Raw genomic sequence first — 11,963 nt, 5'->3', positions numbered from 1 at the left:
AACTAATAAGGGGATAGTAACCTACAAAACAGTCCTATTAGAAATAGTTATGCTATGTAGACATAGGGAAACAATCTAATTTAACATTATATATAGATAATTATATATGTATCCTTAGTATACTATAGCTTAAGAAACACAACCCCTAGATCAACTAGTAGAACAAGAAAGTTATAATGAGCTAATGTGTATATAAACAATAAACGGACACACTATAATAAGAGAAACCCTCTTAGGGCTAACGTAAGGTATATGCAACCTCTATAGAGCCTAGTAACCTAGCCTAGGCACCCTTACTAACAAGTATACTAGTAGAGTATAAGGAATATAAGTAGCTATTCTAGGAAGGCCCTAAGAATAAGGCGCTTCTTAAGCACTAACTATAGGATTACATAATACCTTTAGAAGAAGGAAAGAGTCTACTATTTAAACTAATATACTAGATGTTAGTAGATGAGTTAAAACTACTAAAGGAGTATATTAACAATAACCTTAAAAAAGGATTTATTAGACTATCTAAATCTCCTATAGGAAGCCTAATGTTATAGGTCCTTAAGAAAGATAGGAGTAAACGACCCTATATAGACTATTAAGCATTAAACAATATAACGATAAAGGATTAATACGCCTTACTATTAATTAATAAGTTATATAATAGATTCTAAGGAGCTAAGATCTTTACTAAGCTAGACCTATATAGTGTATACAACCTAATCTAGATAGCTAACAGCAAGGAGTAGAAAACAGCATTCTATACCTACTATAGCCTATTTAAATATTAAGTTATACCCTTTAGGCTAACTAACGCCCCTATATCTATATAACGCTTAATAAATGATACTTTATACAAATATCTAGACATATTTACAATTGTTTACTTAGACAATATACTAGTATACTTAGTAAACGAGGACAAATATGCCTAGTATATTAAACTTGTCCTTTAGAAGCTAAAAGAATACAACCTACTATTAAAGCTAGAAAAGTGTAAGTTCTATAAGAACTAAGTTAAATTCTTAGGTTACATTATTAGAACGCACAGTATTAAGATAGACTAAGTAAAGGTTATAGTAGTGTTAGAATAGCTAACGCTAACTATAGTTAAAGAAGTGTAAGCCTTCTTAAGCTTTGCTAACTTCTACTACTAGTTTATTATAGGATATTCTAAGGTAGCTTAACTACTTATAGAGCTTACTAGGAAAGGTCTTACGTTTAACTAAACAAACAAGGTAAAGGCTACCTTCTAGGAACTTAAGATAAAGTTTATAGAGGCACCTATCCTTGCTACATTTAACCCTATAAGGAAGATTATCCTTAAGATAGACTCTTTAGACTTTATAATTAGAGCATGTCTAAATTAGCTAGACAAGAACAGTAAGTTTAAACCAATTACATACTACTCTAGGAAACTATTACCTATAGAACTTAACTATAATATCTACAATAAGGAGCTACTAGCTATTATTGTTGCCTTTAAACAGTAGCAAGTATATCTTAAGGGATCTACCTACCCTATATAGGTATAGATAGATTATAAGAACCTTATATACTTTACTATAACTAAGGTTCTAAACTATAGACAAGTCTGCTAGGCAGAAACCCTTATAGCCTACAACTTTATAATAACCTATTATAAGGGCTCTAAGAATATAAGAGTAGATGCTCTTAGTAGAAGGACTAACTACGTTAGCCTAAAGGAAGAAAGACCTAGAGCAATATTAAGGAGAATAGACATAGGAATGTAATATAACAAATTACTAGCTATAATTGCCATTATAAAAGATATAGAACTTAAGCAGAGACTTAAGAACGCTTATACAATAGACGAAATAGCAAAGTGAACCCTAAATAAAGTTAAAGGAAACTTCTCTATTAACGAATAAGGGCTAATCTAATTTAAAGGATTAGTATATATCCTAAGTTAAATAAGACGCCTACTAGTATAAGAACAACACTCGTTGCTAGCACATAGTTATTAAGGAGTAACACGAACCTTTAAACAAATCGCATAATACTACTACTTCCTAGGACTAAGGAAGTAGGTAGAAACAGTTATGTTAAGATGTAACATTTACTAGAAGTTAAAAGCAAATAGACATGCACTATATAGACTTTTAAAGTCACTACTAACACTAGGACAAGCATAGTCCTTAATAGCAATTAACTTTATTATTAAGTTACTACTATTAAAAGAACTAATGACAGGATTTATAGCAGACTCTATTATAGTCTCTAACTGCTAACTTATAAAGGAAGCACACTTTACACTGTTTAGGGAAGCGTTAGACATAAAGGCATTAGTATATATCTTTCTAAAAGTTATCGTTATAGCATATAGACTACTAGACAAGATAATTTTAAATTAAGACAAGCTCTTTACATCTAAATTCTAGTAGACAGTTATAGTGCAGCTTAGAACAAACTATAAGCTATCTATAGCTTTTTATCTATAAATAGATAGACAAATAGAACAAACTAACTAGACGTTAGAAGTATATTTATAAAGCTATGTTAACACTAAATAGGACAATTAGGTTTAGTACTTACATTTAGCAGAATTTGTATACAACTTAGCATTATTAGAGGTAACAAAAGTCTTACTATTCTTTACTAACAATAGATAGCAACTAGAGGTATATAAGATGCTAAGACTAGATAAATTTCGTTCTAAGGAAGGAACGTTAGAAGTATTAAAGATACTCTCCTTCTAGAAACAACTTATAATGGACATCTAGTTCTTAAATAAACGATCTACTATATATGTAAATAGGAAGCGTAGTATAGAACCTACCTTTAAGGAGGGGGATAAAGTATACCTACTCTAGAAACACATTAAAACAAAACGACTAAGTACAAAGTTAGACTTTAAGAAATTAGGACTATTTAAGATATTAGAGAAAGTTAGCTTAGTTAATTATAAGCTATAGCTACCTAAGAACTCTAAACTCTACTTAGTGTTTTATATTTCATTATTAGAACTAGTAAGAGGGGACGCCCTAATTACAACAGACACTAAACTTTAACCTAAGAATGAAACTATTAAATATAAGGTTAAGGCAATCTTAGACAAGAGGTTAGTAGGACGCTAAGAAGAGTTTTTAATAAAATAGAAAGGTTATAAACCTATAGACAACTTATAGGAGTTAAGGGGAAACCTTAGCTGCCTAGAGTTGCTAGTAGAGTTCTACTGTTAACACCCTAGCAATTAAAGAACCTAAGGGAAAGGGTAGATAGGTAGTTGTGCTTAGAAGCAACGCCCTTAGGGTTAGTAGTAGAAAGGCTAGCAAGGTAAGCGTAGGCTTTAGCCTTATGCTGTTTACGTTCCTCTACCTCCTTTAGCTCGTCTAGGGTCTTTAAGCTATAATAAAGCATCTTAGCACCTTAGGTCTTAAGGAGGTCCTACTGTTACTTAAGGCAGTTAAGACACGCTATAGTAGTTACTATAGCTTTATAGGTTATATAAGTTTTAAGGTAAAGATAATCTTCTTCTTTCTATAGCAACTGCTAGTTGCTAGTAGAAGGGCTAGAGACGTTATAGTTGTAGGAATTTATATAAACATATTTATTACATCGTTTAGAGGAAGTGGAAGCAAGGTAGTAGAGACCTCGTTTCTTATAATAGGAATAGGGAGGCATTTTAACCCCTTTATAGGTTATGTAGTTAGTAAGTAGTTTGCGTTCTTTAATTTTCAAGTGTTTAGAGGAAGACATAGTTGTAGCCTTACCTACCCTATAAATATAGGGGACCTACTATGCTTAAGTAGGCTAGTAGGACTCTTAGTTAGTAAGGCTTATAGGACTAGGCCTTAAGGGAGAGGACCTAGTGTTATAGCTAAAACATACAACCTATATGCTATAAGATAGAGTAATAAGGTAAAATAGCTTATAGCTAATTAGTAGTAGGAAATAGACATAAAGATTATAGGTAGCTTAGTTAATAAGGGCACCTTTAGGAAAAGGTACCTTTCTTAGAAGGTACCTAGCAAAAGAGAGATGCCTATTAGGAAAGGCACCTATATAGAGTAAGGTGCTTCCTTAGAAAGGCACCTATAGGAATTAGCACCTATAATAAGTATAGCACCTCTTATAGAACACATATGTAATTAGATTAGTAGGAATAGTAAGAATAGTTAGAGAGTCTACTATTCTAACTATTCCCTTTAGCATAACGCTACTATATAAGTAGATAGTTATTCCTTAGATAGGAGCTTTATACTTAACTTAATATAGTATTTGTTATATACTATAACGTGTTTTATAAAAGCCTTTATGTCTAATCCCCTACCTCCTCTATTAAGTAAACTAATGTAATAAAACCTCTATAAGTCTTATAGTTTAAGACCTAGTATTACATCTAACTCCTCCTATAGTTAAGAGTAATAATTAGACTTTAAAGACTCCTTAAACTATAAGGGAGCTTGACTTTTAAATAGAGTACGTTAGGAACTACATTATATAGTATTAGAATAGCTCTCCTAGCTTAATTACTAACGTACTAAGCTAGCTTGCTAAAGGAGCTTAGGTTATAATACATTCTACTATTTTACTAAAGGTAGAAGTTAAGGCTCTATAAGCAGCAAATAAACAGAAAAAGAGGAGGGAAAGGAAGTGTAAGAGGTATATAATGTAAGGGGGAAGCCTCTCTATATAAGATGTAGAGGATATCCTTTAGAGTGTAGAGGTTAATGCTTAAGTCTATATAGAGGTAGTAAGTAAGAGTAGTTAGCAGGTAGGCTCTAAGGGTTAATAGAAGCGTTATAGCTAATGTAAGAAGATTAGACATAATACCTATATATACAATAGGCGCTAGGAATTAATTACAATTGAATAAGGGTTATTATGTAGGGTAGTAGTATAGTAGTAGGAAGTAATAGTTAATTTTAGTGTTTTAGTAGGCAACTTGCTTATATAGGCAACTTGTATGTAAATTATGTTATAGAATTATATATACAAAACAAAGTACTAATAGGTATATTACTTTTATTTAATATATTTTAATTTAAAGGTCTCTAGGACTTTATTATATAAGCCTAACTTCTTAGAATTAATATAGACCCTTATAGTATATACTAAATTCTAGACATTATAATTATTAAGAGTTACTATTAGTTTACACTCTTTATTACTAAACATAGGACATTACTTAATAGTAAGGTCTATTTTCTATAGTTATAGTTATATATAGTATTTAGAAGAAGGTCTAGAGGCATGTTATAGCTAAAACATATAACCTATATACTATAAGATAGAGTAATAAGGTAAAATAGCTTATAGCTAATTAGTAGTAGGAAATAGACGTAGAGATTATAGGTAGCTTAGTTAATAAGGGCACCTTTAGGAAAAGGTACCTTTCTTAGAAGGTACCTAGTAAGGGAGAGGTGCCTATTAGAAAAGGCACCTATATAGAGTAAGGTGCCTCCTTAGAAAGGCACCTATAGGAATTAGTACCTTTAATAAGTATAGCACCTCTTATAGAACACACATATAATTAGATTAGTAGGAATAGTAAGAATAGTTAGAGAGTCTACTATTCTAATTATTCCCTTTAGCATAACACTACTATATAAGTAGATAGTTATTTCTTAGATAGGAGCTTTATACTTAACTTAATATAGTATTTTGTTATATACTATAATGTGTTTTATAAAAGCCTTTAGTATCTAATCCCCTACCTCCTCTATTAAGTAAACTAACGTAACAAAACCTTTATAAGTCTTATAGTTTAAGACCTAGTGTAAGGATGCCTCCTTACTTAGGTTAGTTATAGTCGTTATGTGCTGCCCCTAAGACTTAGGGTAGTTATAGTTTAATTGCAACTATAAGCCTTAGGCACATAGCATAAGGAAGCCTTAGGTAAATAGGGGGTTAGTTAAGTTAGAGGGGTTTTAGGTATAGAAGGAAAGAGGAACAGAGGGTTCCCCCTTTATCTTTTTTATATCCTTTATAGTAGACCTATAGGATTACACTGACTTATATCTAACTTACACTCCTATATACAACTCCTTGTAATATAGTGCCCTATATCCTTACATTATACAAAAAAGATCACGCCTACTAGGGACAGCCGTACTTAAATAATATCCTATAACTAGAACAACTTAAGAGAACTATCGAAACACTACTAACTGTAACTTAGTGACATTTTAAAGTAGAGACCTAACGAATTTAAATAGCTATGACCTTAGAGAACTTATAAACAGCTAGTAGATTAGGGTTTAATCCTATAGAGCAAGCTAGTAAAGTTGCTAACACGTTAGTGCTAAATAGGATATAAGATCCTTAAGAACCCCCTTAAGCATAGAGGTAATTGTAAATAAGAGTGTTAATAGCTACAAGCTACTAGAAAGTTAAACTCTTTTATATCAACACTAATACACCCCTAAACTAATATAAGGAAAATGACCTTAACTATCCCCTAAGACAATAATAGTTAACTGTTACAAATGTTAATAAGACAAACTACTACTATAGCTACAACTACTACACCTACTAATAACATACTAGATTAAATAGCAAACCTTAAGATCTAGATGTAAGAGATTAAGGAAATGATAGCTAACCTAGTAGTAACCTAGACTAGAATACTGTCTACGCTACTAGTAGATACTGTTAAAGTTAAGGAGCAACAAACTTCCCCTATATAAAACACCCCTAAGATAGTTTAGTTACTGCCTCTTTAAAACACTTGTTCTCTATTGATTCTAAGGATGTATTCTAAAGACCCTCTAAATTGCTATAAGAAATCCACTATCTCTAAGAAGATTATACTACTTAGCAATAGGATAGAACATACCTTTATATAATAGAGCGTGTCTATTTAGGACTACCTTATAGTTAATAAGGATTACTACCCTACTAACGTCTTAAGAAGAGCGTTAATATAGGGAACTACAACTAGCCTAGTAAAGAAATACCTTAAACCCTAATACCTATCTATAACACATAGGTTTTAGAGTACTAACGAGATAATAGACCTATTAGGTTTATATTACCTTACTAGCAATGAAACGGAATAGGCCTAGAACCTCTTTAACAACCTCTAAATAAGAGAGAAAGGATATACATACAAGACTTTCTTAGAGTTTAAAGCTTGCTTCTAAAGTGTAGCTATTATAGGATAGGTTACTAAGTTAGAATGGTTTTAGTATATATAGAACAAGTTAACCCCTTAATTCTGTAGCTATATAGTAGTTATTAAAAGTTAATAGAAGGGAGACTACTACACTATAGTCTAAGAACTCACTTCCTTTAATTAGGAGTAGCGCTAGAACAACGAGTTAAGCTTCCTGTCTAAGAGCAGCGAGTTAAGCTCCTAAGGACTAGCCTACCTAAGCTTATCTAGGTTTACACCTATAGACCTTAAAAAGGCCTAGCTACTAAGGTAGATAAGAAGCCCTCTAGTTTCCTTCTAGAGGACTCCCTTTATACCTACTACCCCTAAGCTAGACATTATAGGCTACGTATAGACTGCTATTCTAGCTATGTCTAGAAACTGCTTTAAGTGTAGAAAGCTAGGCTATTTCTAGGACAAATGCCTACTTAACCCTACTATTAAAGAGATTAACTATAAAGCCCCTAAGGATAAAGAGTAGTAGGAGGAAGTAGTTGCCTACTAGTTAGATGCATCCTTAGAGGAAAACGACAAGGCCTAGGAAAAGGCTCCTTCCTAGGTCTATGCAAATGTAATCTATAAGGACTAGATTTATAAGAGCTCTTAAGAGGCTCCTAATTTCTCGTTAATACAACCCTAAGTATAAACAGACTTAGGGTGTAAACGAAGTCACTTATAGACATAGGAGTAAATGGCTACCTTATCATTAATAAGCCTTTTACATAACGGTTGTTAAAAGCGCTTTAGAGCCCCCTATAGAAACTACCCTACTCTATACCTATATATAGATTTTAGCGAAATATCTAAAGCTATGTATTAGAGTATATTTAGTTACACTTAACAGTTAAAGGATGCTAAATATATAACTGCCCCTTTATGCTCCTAGATCTTAGAGCGTAAGATGTAATAATTAGGAAGAAGCTTTTTAGCTGCTTCTAAATCCTACTTAACTCTATAAAGAGCTAGCTAATATAGCTAAAGGAGTACTTGCCTACTCCTAGCTAGAGTAAAGAGATCACCTTGCCCTACTACTTACGTAAACTGTCTATACGTTACCCTACCTATTAATTAGATACAAACTAGTAGGACAATGCCATCGACTATAACAACAGACGATGTAAGGGTAGACGCTTAATACTAATGAAAGTAATAACAGCCTATTATAACACTATTATAATTACCCTACTAAGCTTAGTATAAGATAAGGGAACAACCTACCTACACCCTAAAACCCTAAGGACACAAGCCTTGCCTATATAAACCTATAAAGACAGACCCTTAGGGTAAGTAGAGGTGAAACCTCTAAGAAACAGACCATCTACATATAAGAGAAAGAATTATAAGAGGGGTAGAGTCTTCTCTCTTTCCTAACGCTAGACCCTAGTACGTAGCTTCACGCTAGTCTAAATTTGCAAGATTAGCGCAAACGCCTTCTACTATAAGATAATGCAAAGCAACTCTAAGTTCTTTATAACAAGCATCTATAAGATTAACTAGATCATCTAAGAGAGGAAAGTAGCTAAGGATAAAGAAACGCTCTACCTTATTTAGGACAAGCTTCTATATATGCACTATAACTATTCTAATGTCTTTTTAAAGTTAGAATCTAATTAGCTTCCCTTACATTATATATACAATTACTAGATATAGCTAGAAGCCCCTTTACTAAACGCCTTCTTGCTACTATACTAACAAAGCACTAAAGAGCTTAAGGCAACTAAGTAATACCTATTAGAGAACCTTAAGAAGGGCTTTATAGTTAATAGTAATAGCCTGTTTGCCTCCCCTATACTGTTTGTAAAGAAGGTAGATGGCAAACTAAGATTTTATATTAACTACTAGAAGTTAAACAGACTAACCTATAACAACCCCTACCCTATCCTATGTATTAACAAACTACTAGGATAGGTAGCAAAAGCAAAAATCTTTACAAAGCTAGACATTAGACAAGCCTTCTATTATATATAAATAGACCCTAACTCTAAAGAGTACATAACCTTTTAGACTCAATATAGATCCTATAAATGTAAAGTGCTGCCGTTTAGCCTAACAAACGGCCCTATAACCTATTAGAGGTATATAAACGACGTTCTTATACAATACTTAGACAACTTCTATACTGCCTACCTAGACAACATCCTAATCTACTCTAAGGACCCTATAGAACATATAGACTATATATATAAGGTCCTCTAATAGCTTTAAGAAGTAGGACTACAAGCTAACATTAAGAAATGCAAGTTTAACGTAACCTAGACAAAGTATTTAGGCTATATCCTAACTACTACTAGCGTTAAAGTAGACCCTAAGAAGATTAAACCCCTCTAGAATTAGATCCAACTAACAATAGTTATAAGTGTAAAGTCTTACCTTAGATTCTATAGCTTCTATTGCTAATTTATTAGAAATTTCAGGAAAATAGCTAAGCCTCTTACTACTATTACTAGCCCCTTAGAACTGTTCCTATAGACTAACAAATGTAAGAACGCTTTTAAGGAAATGCGCTAACAGCTTTTAGCTATATAGGCGCTCTACTACTTTAACCCTAAATTGCCTATAAAGCTAGAGACAGACTCCTTTAATAGAGTTGTAGCTAGTGTTCTTTCTTAGGAACACCTAGACAAACGATAGTATCCTATAAGCTTCTATAGTTATATCCTATCTAGGCACGAGATTAATTAGAAGATCTATAACAAGGAACTGTTTGCTATTATAAAAGCGTTTGTAAAATAGAGGCTAGAATTAGCATTAGTACACTACTAAATCGACGTTTACACTAATTACTAATTGCTAGAATACTTTATAACGACAAAGGTTCTTATAGCAAAGTAGGTTTAGTAGATAGAGCTACTCTCTAACTTCAATTTCTCTATTGCATATACTACTAGCAAGAACAATTAGAAGGCAGATATACTAAGCTAAAGAGAGTAAGACCTAATTACATAACAGAAGGTTAAACTTAATAGCTATACAAGGGTGCTATTAGGCCTAGCCTAACTATACCCCTAAATTAGTACTAAATTAGCACAAACGTACATAGCCTTAATTAATACAATAGATGCCCTAAACACCTAGGTTCCCTTTAACCTAATAGAAGCGCTTTACGTAGATAATAGAAGGTCGTTTACTAACACTTATACAAAAGACCCCCTACCTAACAGGTTTACAATAAAGGACTAACTCTTGTTATATAAAGGTTGACTATATGTAAACTAGCATACTAAGTTATGTATAAAACTTATATAGGAAGCACACGATTAAGTATTAGTAGCCTACCCTAGTAGTAGGAAAACTTATTAGTTACTTGCCCTAAAGTATCATTAGGTTAGAATAGAAGCAGATTACCTCTAATATATATGTAACTACATAACATGCTAACTTTCTTACACTAACGTAACAAGGCAGCAAGGCTTCTTATACCCCCTACTAGTACCTAAATACCCTATATAACACCTAACGATAGACTTTAAGGAGTTTCTAAAGGATAAGCATAGTTATAACAGCATCTTAGTATTTATAGACTAACTTAGAAAGAGTTTAGTAACTATACTATACTACAAGACTACTAACGCTAGATAGATGGCATAGTTGTTCATTAAATAGATATACTAATTTAGGCACACTCTAGAGTTGATTATTAGCAACTATAGACCCTAATTTGTATTGTCTTTCTAGTAAAAGTTCTACTAAATAATTAGCATAAAGGTTAAATTGTTAACAGCCTACTATAAGCAGACTAACAGATAGATAGAAATTATAAACTAGTATATAGACTAGAGACTAAGGCCTTTTGTATCCTATTACTAGGACAATTAGAGCAAGCTCATTCCTATTATAGACTATGTACAAATGACGCTGCCCTACACATCTATTAGGATAACTCCCTACTAACTTAAGTATAGAACTGATCTACATACAAGTTGGGATTAGAACACCCTAAAGGCTATTAATCCCTAAGAAACTCTAAATTGCAACGAAGCTAAAGTAGTAGCTACCTAAATGCATAACGCATAGGCTATTATAAAGGGAAATATAGCTAAAGCATAGGAAGAGATGTCTAAGCACACAAATCGACGCTAAAGAGCTGTTAATTAGGATGTAGGTAACAAGGTTTATTTATTAACTAAGAACTTAAGAAACTCTTACCCTAGCTAGAAGTTAGGGTAACAATAGGTTAGACCCTATATAGTACTAGAACAAATCAGGCACTCCTTTTAATTAGACCTGCTAAAGGGTTCCTAAATACACAATGTCTTCTTACTAGATATACTTATTAAGGCCCTAAGCAATCTACTACCTAGTTAAGCAGCGCCTAAGCTAAGTAGCAAAGTTGTAGACAGCCTAGAAGAGTAGGAAGTTAAAAAGATTCTTACTATAAGGATCTAGCGAAAACAACTCTAATACTAGGTATCCTAGGTTAGATATAATCTAGACCTAGAATGGTACCCTACCTTAAACTTTAAGAACTCCCCCTATAAAATCTAGGAGTTCTATATAGAGTACCTAAACCTACTAGGACTGCTATAGGACCTACTGTTACGGCTAGCGTTTACGGCTACAGTTTCGCCGACACACTAGTTATAGTAGTAATGAGAATGTTAGCGATTTAACCACCTTTAAGGCAGGGTTAGTTATTAGGCACCTAATGGGTGTCTAGTACCTAGGTTTACAGGTACCGGAAGACAGTTAGGCACCTAAGGATTAGGAGGTACTAGATAGACAGGTACCAGAAGAATCACAGGTACTAGAAAGAGAATAGCTCACGTGATAGATAGTTAGATAGTTGGGATAGTTGGGGCTATCCAACTATCCTAACTATCCCCTTTAGCACGACGCCACTATATAAGTAGAT

Source organism: Pseudogymnoascus verrucosus, assembly GCF_001662655.1.
Source record: "Pseudogymnoascus verrucosus strain UAMH 10579 unplaced genomic scaffold scaffold_13, whole genome shotgun sequence".
NCBI classification, from domain to species: Eukaryota; Fungi; Ascomycota; class Leotiomycetes; order Thelebolales; family Thelebolaceae; genus Pseudogymnoascus; species Pseudogymnoascus verrucosus.
This window is presented reverse-complemented; position numbering follows the sequence as displayed.